This window comes from Anolis carolinensis, chromosome 3 (assembly GCF_035594765.1).
Source record: "Anolis carolinensis isolate JA03-04 chromosome 3, rAnoCar3.1.pri, whole genome shotgun sequence".
In the NCBI taxonomy this organism is placed as follows: domain Eukaryota; kingdom Metazoa; phylum Chordata; class Lepidosauria; order Squamata; family Dactyloidae; genus Anolis; species Anolis carolinensis.
This window is the reverse complement of record NC_085843.1, coordinates 177,174,166-177,191,001: the sequence shown is the minus strand read 5'-3', so window position 1 is coordinate 177,191,001 and position 16,836 is coordinate 177,174,166. Positions and strand designations below refer to the sequence as shown.

The following is a 16,836-nucleotide window of genomic DNA, read 5'->3' as shown; positions in this document are numbered from 1 at the left end:
CCATTTGATTCTCTTAAACATCATTTTTCTGTTTTGTCTTCACTTCTCTCCGTTTCATATATGCCTCACTATATCTTAACCCAACTATATCTGGTAACTATATGATCTAGCTATGTATATCATAATGATACTGGACACGATTACAATAAAAATGGTCACAAATAAAATTACAAGCAGATTGGACTTGTGACACCAAAAACAGTAGAAAGGAGTATGTAGGGTTGAAAATGGCATGAAAAGCATTAAAGCAATGAGATTAGGAATGCGTTTTCCCGGTCATTTGCTTAAGTGCAAAAGCATATATATTTAAACAATACTTAGAGAATATTTCTTTCCAGTTACAATTCTTTTCCCCAGTTAGAAACCACTCAGCAAAAGCAGGCAAGTATCCTTTTCTTTTTGATACGTGATATGATTGAAGGAGAAACAATATTTTCTTCTCATTTATTCAGGGTTCCTCTACTATGTTCTTATACTTAGGTGTCATCTCTCATAGAGAAAATACACAGGTTTTGAAAAACTTCCTAGCATCATTTTCTAAACTAGAGCTATTTCCAGTTGGGAAACTAAATCTGGACTCATAGAAGACTATCAGATCTGTAAAGAGCAACCTTTCATGTGATCTGCTCTCTATCAGGAGAAAGGTAAGTAATTTTAATTATAAAATCAATGTAATGTTTTTTATTAAAATAAATGTAAGAATTTTACATCTACATTTCCACCAGATAGGCATCAATCACAAAACAAACAAGCATATTGAAACTGAAACATTATAGTTCAATTCTGTATATAAAAAGTTCTGATTTATCTCAGTGGGTCAGTTTGAAATAGCTGAGTGTCAGATTGGTGACTATGCACCCTAATTGACATAAAACATTAAGATTTTTTGTACAAACACAAGAACAGTGAGTGCCCAACACATTTGAAATGGCATGCTACCATGTATTAGTTATATCACATAACTTTTTCTTACAAGATTTACACATGTATGTAGAACGAGTTACATTATTGAGCCGTTAAAACCCATACAACGAAAGTTTATTGGATTGGGCGCTAGCCCTGATGAATATATACATAGGTTCACTCTTTCATTCCTCAAACTCCTGGTTTTTCAGGTGAAATGCAGTTCTTCAACAAACAGATTCATAACAGATCTTACTCTAAAATTACCACACAAGAGCTTACTAGAGATTAGGACCAATGTATAAAGGTAGAAGATTTGATAATGGAGCAAAATAAAGGGGGAGGGTTGTCACTGGGAGGAGGACAAATTAAGGAAAAACATCTAAGTACTTACTCCTCTCCTATACATGTGCTCTGATCCTGACTTGGATCAAGCCTATAAATGATGACTTTAGTACTAAGGAAGAGAATTTCCAGCTGCACATGCTACGTATAGAGAGAGTTGTAACATCTCAGGGTTTAACCTTTCTTCTCCAATCTACAAAAAGGGAGAATAAAATTCATCTTTTTCTTATAGTTTGCACAGCAGACTGTACAACTGTATAAAGTGTTATGCTTAAAAATGTCATAAGGGTAGTGACCCTGAAATCTCAAGGCATATGATTGTTCTGACCTGGCAATTCTACATATCTAATGTAAGAAATATTTCAGCTTTAAACCTTACCAAATAGCTGTAAGTTAAAACCGAAACTGAATAGGAGAAAAGTTAGACAGCAGCCTCCAGAAGTTAGGGCTATCTGGCTGGGGGATTTTGGGTGTTACACTCCAAACAATAACCTTTTCAACCTGTAGACAAGATATTATTCACAGTGTAATTATATAAATGACTTTTAAAAATGCATGGGTAAGAAAGAACACTAGTGTTCTTAAATAAAACATTTCTGGATAGTACAAAGACTTCAAATAATTGCCATCTGCTGTAAATCCATTTGCTTTTGAAAAGAATCCCATTGCTACTTGTTCTAAAAGTAGCAGAGTCAAAGTTTTCAAGTACTACTTATTTCCATGTGAGGGACCCATTAAAATGTCTCATCACTATTTGTAATTGAACTACTAATACTATTTGTGCTTGCATGAATAGTATCTCATCTAGTTTGATCCTACAGGTAGACAATAGGATAAATAGACTAGTATTTCAAATGTCAGTACATGTATTCGTCACTGGATTAATAGGCATCAAATGTCTAATGCACTCATTATCATCTTGATATTATGCATATTTTACATGTAACATGCAGAGGTTATAATGAAACTATGCTCATTAATCTTATGAAATACGTGATGTGAAAAATCCTTTGTTGATGCTATCAGTTTTCACATCCTCTCTAAGCCCACACTAAAATATGTACAATCCCTAATGTTTATACATATTCACCAATCAGTTCAACCTCACATTGGTGAATTACAGTACTATCAGTTAGATCATTATAGCTCACTTTTTTGGTCACTGTAAAAATTGAAATTCTGTTAGACTATGCAATGACTAAAATCCTCCTTCCCAAATTACCTTGAAAGCACCACAGTCATCTCTACCAAGCCATTTCTGCAATTCAGCAACATAAACATAAACTCAAAAATCAGAACAGTAAATAAGAAGCAACAGAGGAGTTACAGACATGGGAACCAGGGGCAGCTAACGACTCTGAACAAAGGATGCCCCCAGGCAGAAAGAAGCCAGGAGATGAAGCTATTCAATGCTAATTAAGGTGATTAACTACAACATTCACACTGGCCTCCAACTGACAAAGAGTTCTTCTCTCACCCTGGACTTTCCACAGATATATATAAACCTTCCTTGCTTAGTTTCTCCATACCTCACAACCTCTGAGGATGCCTGCCATAGATGTGGGTGAAACGTCAGGAGAGAATACTTCTAGAACATGGCCATACAGCCCGGAAAACATACAACAACCCTGTGATCCCCCGGCCATGAAAGCCTTCGACAAAACATAAACATGATTACCTATTTACATATTTAAAGAATGACCTGTAAGATCGAAGCCCTTCCATGGGGATGAATAAATCTGTTGGTTTCACCTTATCATACATTTGGTTGTGTTTTTTAAAAAATGTTATTTCTTTCACCTCCATTAATACATGGCAAATTTCCGGTTTTCTTTTTAATTAAAAACTGAACCAAAACAGATATTTACCTATCTTGATATACCATTGACACTTTAATTATTTCATTATTTACTGAATTTGGAACTGTTCAAAGTGTGAAAGATCTAATATCTAATGATAAAATATCTAATGTTATGAAATAGATATTATGTATGATTTGAGTGAGAAAGGTGTATGAATGTGGCCTAATTGGGCTGAAGATACCATCCTAAGGAATAAGGCCTGGAAAACTACAATTCATGGACTTGCTGATTAGACCTGTGACAAATGATTAACTGTTGACATTGCTGGCTTGATTAACTCTTGGTGGAAAACCAACTTGTTTACATTGCGAAAGACAATGGTTCTTTTAAGTAAGGAACTCAACATGGTGGCTCCTTACATTTGTCAACATTATTAAGGAAGCAAACAAGGCTCCAAACAAGGAAGCAAACAAGGAAAGCTAATTAAGCAATGTATACATCTGTCCAGGAACTGACGGAATCAACGGATTTTACCTATCTGTTAGCAATTTACAACTTTCAGAATCAAATCAACAGAAAATACTACATAAAGGACCCTTTGCTCTCAGAAAAGATGTGTCAGACCAGCTGAACACCAATTTCTGAACACCACTATGAACAGCCGTCTCCTCTCAAGAAGCTGATCAACCTCAACAAGGATGGTAAGAATGCTTGAGGAATGAATGACGAATGAATGTTAGATTATACGTGTAACTGTTGATGCAATATCCTCTTTTGTCTATGTAACCAATATAATTATTATAAAACCCAATACAGGAGTCTGTGTCTACTTCTTTCTCTGAAAGTGCCTAATACAACCTGTCTCACTGAAAGCGGAATAAAAGAACCTTTCAAAAGTACTTATGACAGATGTGTGTTGTTTTCAATTTGTGGTGATCCTAAAGTTCACCTATCACAGTTTTCATAGTATGATTGTTTCACTGATTATTTTTAAAGCTATATAAAAATTCTTTCTCAAGCAGATTTCCAGAAATGAAATTCCTTTGTGGTTTTATCTATCTTCTCCTTGGAGTGGCATCATCACAAACTGCAAGGCCAGATAATTGCAGATGTGAAGAGAAAGCAAATGCGTGCCCTTTCATTCCGGGAATGTCTGGGTTGCCAGGCCCTGCAGGACAGAAAGGTGATCAAGGTACAACTACATCGGGATATTGTTTGTTAAAAACTTGGGCAATGCATGTAGTAAGGTCACTGATCAGTAACTGAATTTACTGGAAGTCCATTCTGATGAGGCAATGATGACAGTTGAGACTTTGTAACTATCCCACTGTCCAAAGCTAGAAATCTTCCTAAACAAGAGTTCAGCCTACCTTTGTTCTGATACTACCCACTCTTCCTAAGTGCCTTTTTTTGCTTCTGGGTTATGAGCTGAACTAACAAGGACCTGTTGGTAATCCTTAAGAAATCCTAGAGGAGCTTTATGACACAGGATGAAATAAGCTTTTATTATTCATTCCATTTTTTTAAAATAATCTGCAAACAAATCATTAGCCTATTATTATGAGAAGTAAAAATTTCTGAGTTTCATATACTATCCATTTACAATATCCATTTTAGTAAAAGATAAAACTCCATTTTTATTTATCTATATTTAATTGTGTTTAGATTTTCTTTTTTTTATTATTTTATATAGCACTAGGAAGGTAATTAATTTTAAAAAATAATTTTTTAATTATACAAACTGCAAAAGGTTGTAAATTAACAACAACTGACATCATGCCAGGTAACTTTCCCAAAACTCCATCAGTACATAAAGTTTCTTATGTTGGACAAGTTTGCTCTGGATGCATCATCGGTGGGGTTCAGTGTGTTCTCTGGCTGTAGGGTAAACTACAACTCCCACTATGGTGAGCCAGTCCCCTCAAACTTCTCCAGTAGGTTGAGTGAGTCATGGCGTGTGTCAAGTTTGGACAAGCTTCATCATCAGTGAAGGTCAAAGTTTCTCTGGTGTTGAGTAAACTACAACTCCCAGAAAGGACCCACTTGATGTCCATAGGCCTGTCAGCCCAATCCATGTCATAGTTTTTTATGCAAAGAAGATGAGATCATTTTTACATTACATGTTCAATGAACAGACAGAACCTATTTGCAGAAATTAATCAGATATATGTGATATCAAAATATTTCCCTTAACTCATGGAGATTTGGATTTATTTATCTAAAGTAAATTGATAGATCGATTGATTGATTGATTGATTTCAAATGATGACTTATAGACTTTGAATGCCAGTTCCCATTCTGAGTTTTCATGAGTCCTGGTTCTTGTCATCCATCTAATCCATCTAATCCCTGATTTACAAGGACTCCAAGGACCGCCTGGCAAAGCTGGACCTGCAGGCCTTAAAGGAGACCAGGGACCAGTAGGTGAAAGAGGACCAAAGGGAGACCATGGTGGAGAAGTGTCAGGACCCAGGCTGCAGAGCACCAATAACCATACGCAGAGGCCAGAATCTATCTAATATCTTTATTAAAGAAATATATAAAGTCAATAAAAACAAGTGTAGGATATAGTTCAGAAGTAGACCTTTCAGGAAAGGTCAAATATAGTCCAGGAAAACAATGTCCAATATATGATATTAAAGTCCAAAGTTATAATCCACTTTACCGAAACACACACTACTTGGCAAGCAATAGTGTGGGGAACTGACCATAGTCTTTGAGGCTTAAGGTAAATCCGAAGGAAAGGTAAACAAGGCTGGAATCCGAGAAGCAGGGTCCGTGGTTTAAAATGCAAGGCGAGGCAAGGCTTGAGACTTGGCAAGGTCCAACTTGAAACAAGACATTCGTGGAACAAGAACTGAGTCCATAGGAATCCGTGGAACAAGGCAGGGCTGGGAACTTGATTCAGGAGCTGGGAACAGGAGTACGAAGTCTACACACGATCTCACTCCACGAGCTGACGAATTGACTCCACAAGGAATCCTTTGTGGCCAACATCTATATAGGATCTTGTTTTCCCGCCAAAGCACACTTTCTCTGGGGAACAAGAACCGAAACCTATACTGTCCAGATGCAGGACTCCTTAAACTTTCCCAAGGGAAACAGACTTAATCATCTAATTGTCTGGCAGCTATCCTGGCGCTTCAGCGAGTCGCCTCCCTAGCGTGTCTATCTTGATTATAATAAAGGCGGCGAGAAAATGGGGGAGATTTCGGCTCAAGGCTTGTTTGGCTGTCTTCTTGTGGGCAAACATCCTGCAGCTGCAAGGGCTCCAAATCTGGCAGAAACGGTGGGAAACCCAAATTTTCCTCTTCATCTGTCACAACAGTACTAGGAACGGGACTACATGGCCCATGAGACATCACAAGAAGGTAGGATGTGAACCATTTCACTTGTGCTTCATTGATGGTCAGGGTGTCAAACAAGGATGTAATCATTAATCAATTTTATTTATGAAAGTAAAAACTGAATGTTTAGTATTGTTGACATTTGTGCAATAAAATCCCAAAAAACTGCAATTTTGCAGGATTGTTAACAAATCAAGATAAATGAAAATCCACCTTGATTTATTTTCCATATGGAAGTGGAAACATCATTCCCCTTGCAGAAGACACATTTTTCTGCATATAAATGCTCTTGTTGTATCTAAAAAAAAACAGTATTTTCTACACAGAAATGTTTTCCTGCTTAAAAAAAATTAAAGTACTTTCTATGCAAAGTACTCAAAATACATTTTTAAACAAATAATCTTCAAGGGTTCTAGTTCAATACTCTTATTATAAGGGATTTTCAATACTGAGGAAACTCATTTCATATCAAACCATATTTGGTATTAATGACATTAACATTGAGTTTGTTCTGTGATCATGAAGACATATTTGCCAAGGGTCAAGTTTCAGTGTTTTTGCTTTCGCCTCCCTTATTCACCTGAAGCTTTTCTCATGTATATTACACAATGATAAAGATGATGATGCTTCATTTCCTTGTTTAGTTCTCCCTTTGCTGTGGATTTTTCCATTTGTACTTAGCTTTAGGGGTGGAGCTTTAAAAAACCCCTAGAGACCTAGCTCGGTTGGTTTAGCCCTTTGCCTCAGAGCTTGCCTGAAAGGCTTTTTCCTCCTTTTCATTCTGTGTCAGAGTTTTAGAGAAGGCCAGAACTTGTATGGGTTCCTTGGCAATCCAGACAGGCATCCTTAGCACATATTTACCCATAGTATAGTATATTTTACCATAGCAAAGTCCAGTATTTACCACCAAAATAGTACTTTACCAATATAGCTTAGATTATTTTACTATATAGTTATTATAGCCTGCACCTTACCAAATAGTCATCACAGTTCTGTACTTTACCAATACAGCATAGTGTACTTCACCATAGTTCTGTATTTTACCATCTTAGTTCTGTATTATATCTATAGCCAAGTATTTACCAACAATATAGTCCAGTACTTTATTACCAGTGTAACTAAGTTCAACCCAGAGCCGGCCCTAGGTATTTTTCAAGTGTAGGCGAAAATAATTTTACCCCCCCCCCCCCGCAAAAAAAAACCAATCACTGAAAAATAAAAGCGTTGGAGAAGCGAAAATGTAGGATAATAAGGAAGGATTAAGGAAAAGCCTATTAAACATCAAATTACATTATGATTTTACAAATTAAGCACCAAAGCATCATGTTTTACAACAAATCAATAGAAAAAGCAGTTCAATACATGGTAATGTTATGTAGGAATTACTATACAGTAGAGTCTCACTTATCCAACACTTATCCAACCCTAACTGGAGCTCCCGGTGGCCAAGGGGATAAAAGCCTCGTAACTTGAAGGTTGGGTTGCTGACCTGAAAGCTGCCAGGTTCGAATCCCACCCGGGGAGAGTGCGGATGAGCTCCCTCTATCAGCTCCAGCTCCATGCGGGGACATGAGAGAAGCCTCCCACAAGGATGATAAAACATCAAAACATCCGGGCGTCCCCTGGGCAACGTCCTTGCAGACGGCCAATTCTCTCACTCCAGAAGCAACTCCGGTTGCTCCTGACACGAAAAAAAAAAACTTATCCAACACCCGCTTATCCAACATTCTGGATTATCGAACGCATTTTTGTAGTCAATGTTTTCAATACATCATGATATTTTGGTGCTAAATTCGTAAATACAGTAATTACTACATAGCATTACTGCGTATTGAATTACTTTTTCTGTCAAATTTGTTGTTAAACATGATGTTTTGGTGCTTAATTTGTAAAATCATAACCTAATTTGATATTTAATAGGCTTTTTCTTAATCCCTCCTTATTATCCAACCTATTCACTTATCCAACGTTCTGCCAGCCCGTTTATGTTGGATAAGTGAGACTCTACTGTATTTGCAAATTTAGCACTAAATATTGAACAGGGATATAGGGCAGTGTGGACTTAGATAACCCAGATAGCCCTCAGTATTAAAAATAAACCTCTAAAATCAGGACAATAAATAAAGAACAACACTCTGAAAACAGAAGAAATCCAGACAGTAAACAATCAGGGACAGCTAACACCTCTTAAAAAAAGATTCTCCCAGGCAAGAAGAAGCCAGGCCTTGAAGCCACAGGGCCATTAAATGCTAATCAAGGTGATTAATTACAACATTCACACCTGCTTCAAAGAAGAGTTCTTTCTCCCACCCTGGACCTTCTACAGATATTTAAACCCCACATACCTAGCTTCCAAGTTCCTACAGACCTCACAATCTCTGAAGGCCCCAAAGGTGGGCTCACGTGGTGCGAAGGTGGGCCTGTGCCGGCCGGAAGGCCCAGTGCGGGCCCCGGGAGGTCCAAAGGAGAAGGAGGCGGAGAGTGGCGCCCTCCTTCCAGGACTATGTTTGTAATGTACTACTAATATGAATAATAATGTCAAATAAAATAGTATCATTGTTGCCTCCCTATGGTTACTTCTTCATCAGCTGGGTCCTGTATCACCATTGTCTCACACCAATAGAGGCCCCATCACTGACCATTTAATGTGGTTTCAAAATGGTATTAAAGAAAGTGTTTTCACTGTGCAGATGATTACACAGGAAATCTTGGAACCAGTTTGAGGCCTGGATGATAATTACACAAACTACAGAGCACTAATTAATATTAGCAGTTTTTGTATGGGTTTTGTATGGGTCAGTATAGATGGGGCCAGAGTGTATTCAGAGAAGATGGGCTATCTACACACCTGACTCTTTTCAGAAAGCTTAAATGCCACTTTCTAGTGAAGAGTGAAAGCCACAAATGTAGTCATTAGTGCCAATGTAAGCCTTCACTTGTTTGCTACTCTCATGTAAGAACGAATACTTGGGAATGTTTTCTTCTTGGCAGGTGAGATTATGGAAATTTCTTTTCATGATGATATTTTTATTTTTTGAATGTTTCAAGTTTTTGCTTCAAACTCACTCATGCAAAAACTTCTTCTTGAAAAGCAATGTGCACTGTACAGCATTTTGCTGTGAAACCCCAGTGTTCTGGGGCAACCCCAAATTTCATAAAAGAAGGTATGAAATACAAAAAAATTAAAGAATGAAGCATGCAATAGTTGATGAGTCCACTTGATGTATCAGAACACCTTTTCCCACCCTGGGCAGGAAAATTTAGTAATATTTATCTTCATAGGGACCAATCTTTCCCTCCGTTAATGCTAACGGTTTGTTTTTTAAAAGGTATAAAAGGTAATGGTAAAGGTTTCTCTTGACATTAAGTCTAGTTGTGTCCAACTCTGGGGGTTGGTGCTCATCTCCATTTCTAAGCTGAAGAGCCAGCGTTGTCCATAGACACCTCCTAGGTCATGTGGCCAGCATGACTGCATGAAGCGCCGTTACCTTTCTGCCAAAGCGGTACCTATTGATCTACTCACATTTCCATGTTTTCGAACTGCTGGGTTGGCAGAAGCTGGGGCTAATAGCGGTAGCTCACTCCACTCCCCGGATTCGAACAGCCAACCTTTCGGCCAGCAAGTTGAGCAGTTCAGTGGTTTTGTATACTATATACAAAATCATACAGTTTTTATTTTGTTAGTAAATTGTGACAGTTTGTTCTATCATCTATTGTGCTTAACTGTTCAGCTGCATTGCTGAACTTTTCTGACAATTCAGACCAGTTATAGGTCAAGTCATACCTGCAGGTTTTAGTATGGCCAAATAGTACCTTCATCTATGATACTTTTTAAAATAACTAGCAATTTCGATATACATGTCTTATTCTTTTGTCATTTAGAGGTTCGGAGCCTTCAACAAGAGGTAAACATTTTGAAAGAACAACTGGAAGATTTAAGAAATGCTGTTCTCAGAAATCAAAATGGTGAGAAAATAGAGTCGACCGGTTTGAATGAGACCTCGGGTCAGATGCTAAGATCTTCTGGGGAGGACCTGCTCTTGGTCCCACCTGCAGCTAGTGGGGACGAGGGACAGGGTCTTCTCAGTGTTGGCCCCTCAGCTGTAGAACTCCTTTCCTAGCAAAATCAGATCAGCTTCCTCCCTCTTATCCTTTAGAAATAAAGTTAAAACCTGGCTGTATAACCAAGCGTTTGGAGACATGTAGCTATGAAATGAATGGAATGGAATGGAATGGAATTGGAATGGCTTTTGAATTATGATTTCGGGTCTACATGCAATGTTTAACAGCTTACTTAATGTATTTATATGCTATTTTTATTATTATTATTATTTATATATATAATGTTTATTTATTTTCATTCATTCAAATATACATACATTGCGAGTGTTTGTTGCATACAGTGCAATACTTTCATCTATTAGTCTTTCATAGTCATTTCTCAGACAATATATTTACAATAAGGGGTCACAGGCTTCTATTTGTATAGTATATATAGTGATATTATAAGTTCCAAATTTATATCCGTTTCCTCCTTGCCTTCAGTCTATTAGCTTCCTCTATGTATATTTTTAGATTAATTTTACATTGAAATGTTGGATCATTGGTTGCCATTCCTTAACAAAGTTCTCTAAAGGTTCTCCTCTTAAGTGCATTGTTATTTTGTCCATCATCAGCAACTCTATAGTATATTGTTCCAGTTCTGCTAAGGGAGGTACCTTAGGGGTTTTCCAGTATCTAGCGTATACTATCCGAGCTGACTATACTGTCACGTAAAACAAAATTCTTCCATATTTCCTTTCCAATTCTTCTTCGGGCATGTTCAAAAGGTACATTTGTGGTGTCATTTTAAAATTTGTATTTAATATCTTTTCTAGATGTGCATGAATCTGTTTCCAATAGCTGTTTACTTTGTTGCATGACCACCACAGGTGGTAAAATGTGCCTTTTTCTTTCCCACATTTCCAGCATTTATCGGTGCAGTTGTACATCTTCGCTAATCTCTCTGGAGGGAGATACCACCGCAAGTGCATTTTGTAAATGTTTTCTTTTAGGTTTTGACATGCCGTGTATTTCATTCTTCTATTCCATGTTTTTTCCCATTGGACCATTTTTATCTCTTGGCCGATGTTTTGAGCCCATCTAACCATTGAGTCCTTTACTGCTTCCTCTTCTGTGTGCCAAGTCAGTAGGTTTTTGTATATATAAGATATAAGTTCTTTTGGTTTTTGGAACATCGCCACATCAAACCATGTTTTTGCAGTCTGGAAACCTGAGGTTTTGAGTTGTTCTTTAAATTTCTCACGCAGTTGTCTATATAGAAGCCAGTTACATTTAAGGCCTGATTGGTTCAGTTCTTCTAGGGATTTCATTTCTGAGTTTTCCAAATTAATATGGACCAATTCCCTGTAGGTTAACCATTTCCCTTGTAAGATGTTCTCCCTTTTGAGGTATGCCTCATGTGGGGACATCCACTCTTGTGTCTTTGTATATATTCTTTTTTTGTATCTGTTCCAGGTGTTTAGAATTGGTCTTCGTATGTAATGATCATTAAATATGCCTGTTGGTTTGGCCTTTTGTATATCTAAATATGCATGCCATCCAAAAGGGAGATTTATACCTTCTAAATCTAATAGCTCATTGTCTTCTAGGGTCACCCATTCTTTAATCCAGTCCAGACAGCATGCATGAAAGTAGAGTTGTAAATTTGGAAGGGATAAGCCGCCTCTTGTTTTATCATCATTAAGTATTTTCATTTTTACTCTTGGTTTTTTCCCAGCCCAAATAAATTTTGAGATGTCTTTTTGCCAAATTTTGAAGATTTTTTCGTTGTTAATAATTGGTATGTTTTGAAATAAAAATAACATTTTTGGCAGTGTTGTCATTTTGATAGATGATATCCTCCCTAATAGGGAGAGCCCTCGTTTGTCCCATTCCGTTAGTTCTTTCTTTATCTCTCTCCACACCTTTTCATAATTATTTTTGAATAGTTCTGAATTTTTCTTTGTGATGTATATTCCTAAGTATTTGGCTTTCTGTACAATATTATATTCTGTGTTTTCTTTTAGTTCTTGTTTTTCCGATTCTGTGAGGTTCTTTGTTAAAAATTGACTTTTCTCTTTGTTTACTTTTAACCGAGCTAATTCTGAGAAGTTTGTTAGGGTATTAATTAATTTTTCCTTTGAATCATTGGGGTTTTCCAGAGTCAGAACAATATCATCGGCGAAGGCGCGAATCTTATATTCTTTTCCTGCTGCCCGAACACCTTTTATCTCCTTGTTTTCATTTATTTGTTTTATAAGCATCTCTATGCACATAATAAACAGGAGTGGCGATAGTGGACAACCTTGCCTGGTGCCATGTCTTATTCTGATTCTTTGTGTTTTCTCCCCATTAATTATTAACTGCGCATATTGATCTTTGTATATAGTTCTTATTGTTTTTATATATTGGTCTCCCATATCATGTGCTTGCAGAGCTTCCATCATAAAATCCCAGCTTAAGCTGTCGAATGCTTTTTCTATGTCTAAAAAGAGTATCGCTAATTTCCTGCTGGGATGTTTATCAAATAATTCAATTATATCGATGAGGCATCTTGTATTCTGTTTGATTTGTCTATTCGGCAAAAAGCCGGCTTGGTCTTTTGAGATTATTCTTTTTAGGATATTTTTCAATCTGTTTGCCAGGATAGACATAAAGAGTTTGTAGTCTGCATTCAGAAGTGATATAGGTCTGTAATTCTTTGGTTGTAGAGGGTCTCTATCTTCCTTCGGTATTAATGTTATGTATGCATCTTTCCATGATTCGGGTATTTTCCCTTCTTTTAGCGATTCATAATAGCTTGTAGCGGTTTAGTTAAGTTCTCCTGAAATACTTTATAATATTTTGCTGTGAGGCCATCGGGTCCCGGAGCTTTGTTTATTTTGGCAGATTGTATTGCCTCTTCTATTTCCTCGATGCTGATTGCTCGGTTTAAACTTCTTCTATCTTCTTCTGTGAATCTATTTATCTTTAATCCATCTAGATATTTTTGGATTTCTTCCTTGTTAGTTGTTTTGTTTTGGTATAAATTTGTGTAGTATTGTTCAAATATTTTCTTGATTTTAGTAGTTTCATGGTGTATATGATTACCGTCTGTTATTTTCGTGATGGGTGTATAGCATTGTTGCTTTCTTAACCGTAATGCTAGCCACTTTCCGGCTTTATTCGCCCATTCAAAATTTTTCTGTTTCCATCTCGTTAGTTTCTTTGCTATCTCCTCTGATAAAATCAAATCTAGCTGTTTTTGTAGAAACTTTATTTCTTCCATTGTTTTTTTGTTGGATGGGTTTTTGTGAAGTTCTCTTTCCTTTTCTTTAATTGCTTCATTTATTTTATCCAATTTTTCCCTTTTTATTTTGTTTCTAATTGCATTTTGTTGTATAAAGAACCCTCTTATGACAGCTTTGCTTGCATCCCAGACAGTCTCCATTTTTACTTCTCCTGGTTTATTTTCAGCAAAGTAAAGTGTTAAAATGTCTTTTGCTTTCTTGACTATTTCTGGGTCTTGTAACATGTTTTCATTAAGTTTCCAGGAAAAGTCAGTTCTCTTTTTTTTGAAAACTAGCAAAATCGCATTATGGTTGGAGAGGGTTCTTGGCAAGATTTCCATTTTCTTTATCTGTGGGATAAGGGTTTTTGATGTTAGAAACATATCTATTCTTGACAGGGATGAGTGTGCTTCTGAGTAAAATGTGAATCCCTTCTGATTCCCATATAAGTGTCTCCAGACATCGACCACTCCTGTTGTTTTCATTAAAGTATTAAAGGCTATGGGCAATTTCCCTTGATCTTGTTTGATCTTCCTTCCAGATTGTCTGTCTATTTGTGGGTTCAGGACTCCATTCCAATCTCCCAACAAGATAATTTCTTCATAGTCCATGTCTAATATTGATTTTTCCAATCTCTTATAGAATTTTTCTTTGGCTTTGTGTGGTCCATACACTCCAACCAGTAAGATTTTTTGATTTTGCCAGGTGATTTCTACTGCCAATTAGTGTCCAGATTCGTCTTTAAAGATTTCTTGTGTTGGTATATTATCTCTTATGTAGATGTTACACCTCTTTTCTTTTCATCTGCTAGCGAGTAAAAATGTTTACCTAGTCTTTTATTCTGCATCAGATAATTTTTCCCTTTCTTGACTCTCACTTCTTCAAGGCAGATGATATCAAGTTTTTGCTTGCTTAAGAAGTGGTATATTTTCCTCCTTTTTTCTGGTGTAGACATACCTTTTATATTCCAAGATAATATTTTTAAGTCTGCCATGATTGTTTTATTCAGATATATTCAGAGTTGCCATATTTGCTGTTGCTAATGTAAAATCCTGTCTCTCTTTATGCTGCATGTGCATAGGTCGGCTTTCATTCATTTTCTCATTTTCTTCTCTTGGTGTCATTTTCTGGTGTTGTATTTCTACAGGTGTCATTCTCTTCTGTCCTCCCACTGCTCCTTCTAGATCTTCTGGTATTTCCCCTTCCGGTGGTGGGTCTCCTTTTTGAGTGTCTTCTTTTCTTTATTTTTATTATTTTTAATTATTTAATGCATAATGTATTTTGTATTTGTATGTTTTTATGGAAGCCCCCTCCAGGGTTGAGTGGGGTAGAGCAGGGTAAAAATGCAGTAAATAAAAAAATACATTGATAAATTCAGAATGCATATATTTCTAGCTCTATAATGTAAAACTCTAAAGGCTAATTTTATTCAAATGATAGATTGTGGTAAAACATTTTGAGAATTCTTAAAACTGAAGGCACAGAGTATCTTCTCACCAAAAACAACAACAACAACAACCTACATCTGGGAAGATGTAGTGCTGAATCAGTGTTGCATCTCTACTGCACCAAAATAAGTACCTTAGTCCATACGTGTTACTTTTTCCACAGCCAGGAAAAGAATCTGTTGTATAGGGAAAGCATCTCCCTTGCAAGCCAGAACAACATGGGAAGCCTCCCATGTTGGGGTGAAAGCATCCAGCAATGCTTTCACCCCGGTTGTGGGCAGGGCCTATGCCGGAAGTCACACAACGTAGTATGATGTCCAGAGTGGGCCTCATCCTCCAGACAGGGTGAAAGCATCCTAGGATGCTGATTTCACTCCAAATGATGTGGTCACTAGACTGTGTGGGCACTGGCTCTTTCTGATCTTACTTCAAGTTAATCTTAATGAGTTTCTCTTAATTGTCTGAGTTACCTTTGTAAATAGAGCTTGATAAAGGCAGGACAAAGTTCCACTTGTTAATAAGGACTAAAATCTAGTTTTCTAGCCTATTGACCAGTAGAACTAACATATGACTTACTAAGTCCCCATTGATTAAATATTTTACTTGGGACTGACAACTTGATTGAATAAATTCAGAGTCAATGGATCTGTTCTAGTTCAACTAAAAATTAGAGCTTGTCTATATTGTCCTAATAATCCATAGGTACCATTTGTTCAGTCCTGGATGTTCAATCCTGGATGTTTTCATGTTACACCTGAAACTTGCAACTGGAATTGTTTTATATGTGTGTTTTATATTAGTAAGCTGCCCTGAGTCCCCCTTTAGGGGTGAGAAGGGTGGGGTAGAAATGTTTTAATAAATAAATAAATAAATAACCTTTGGTAAGTTGAGGTGCAATTCAGTTTAGCTCTGCATTAGGAAAAGTTATGGGAAGCGTGAGATTGTGTGAAACTCTAGAGCAGGGGTCCCCAAACTAAGGCCCGGGGGCCGGATGCGGCCCTCCAAGGTCATTTACCTGGCCCCCGCCCTCAGTTTTATAATATAATATTTTTATATCAGTTTTAATAATATAATATATTGTTTATACATATAATATTGATAATAATATTATGTTATACAATATAATACTAATAACAATACCATATAATAATATTAATTATATGTTATATATTACATATATAGTGGTATAGTTCAGTATAGTGGTATAGTTCAATATAGTAATATATAACGCTAATATTGTGCTATGCTAATAATATAATATATTCAGGGTGAGAAGGGTGGGATATAAATGTAGTAAATAAATGCAGTAAATAAATAATTAATTTTAGACTTTGGCTCGGCCAAAGTCTGAAATGACTTGAAGGCACACAACAACAACAATCCTAATTAACTTGACTATCTCATTGGCCAGCAGCAGGCCCACACTCTCCATTGAAATCCTGATAGGTTTATGTTGGTTAAAATTGTTTCTATTTTTAAATATTGTATTGTTCTTTCGTTGCTGTTGTAGTTGTTGCACTACAAAGAAGACATGTGTAGTATGCATAGGAATTTGTTTATATTTTTTTCCAAATGATAATTTGGCCCCTCAACAGTCTGAAGGATTGTGGACCGGCCCTCTGCTTTAAAAGTTTGAGGACCCCTGCTCTAGAGCACCCCTGAAGTTTCTCTACAATATGAA

The 16,836-nt window shown here is 36.7% G+C and overlaps 1 protein-coding gene across 5 annotated transcripts in view; it reads left to right on the top strand.

Annotated features, from left to right (window-relative positions):
* The window catches only part of LOC103279638 (pulmonary surfactant-associated protein D), a 43,935-nt gene that overhangs the window by 11,689 nt on the left and 15,410 nt on the right, over nucleotides 1-16,836 (top strand). For all 5 annotated transcript variants that reach the window (XM_062975840.1, XM_062975838.1, XM_062975837.1 and 2 more), the window contains 4 exons: nucleotides 481-644; nucleotides 4,073-4,242; nucleotides 5,412-6,421; nucleotides 10,280-10,363. The gene's annotated coding sequence lies outside the window, so the exon portion shown is untranslated. The remainder of the gene's footprint in view (nucleotides 1-480; nucleotides 645-4,072; nucleotides 4,243-5,411; nucleotides 6,422-10,279; nucleotides 10,364-16,836) is intronic.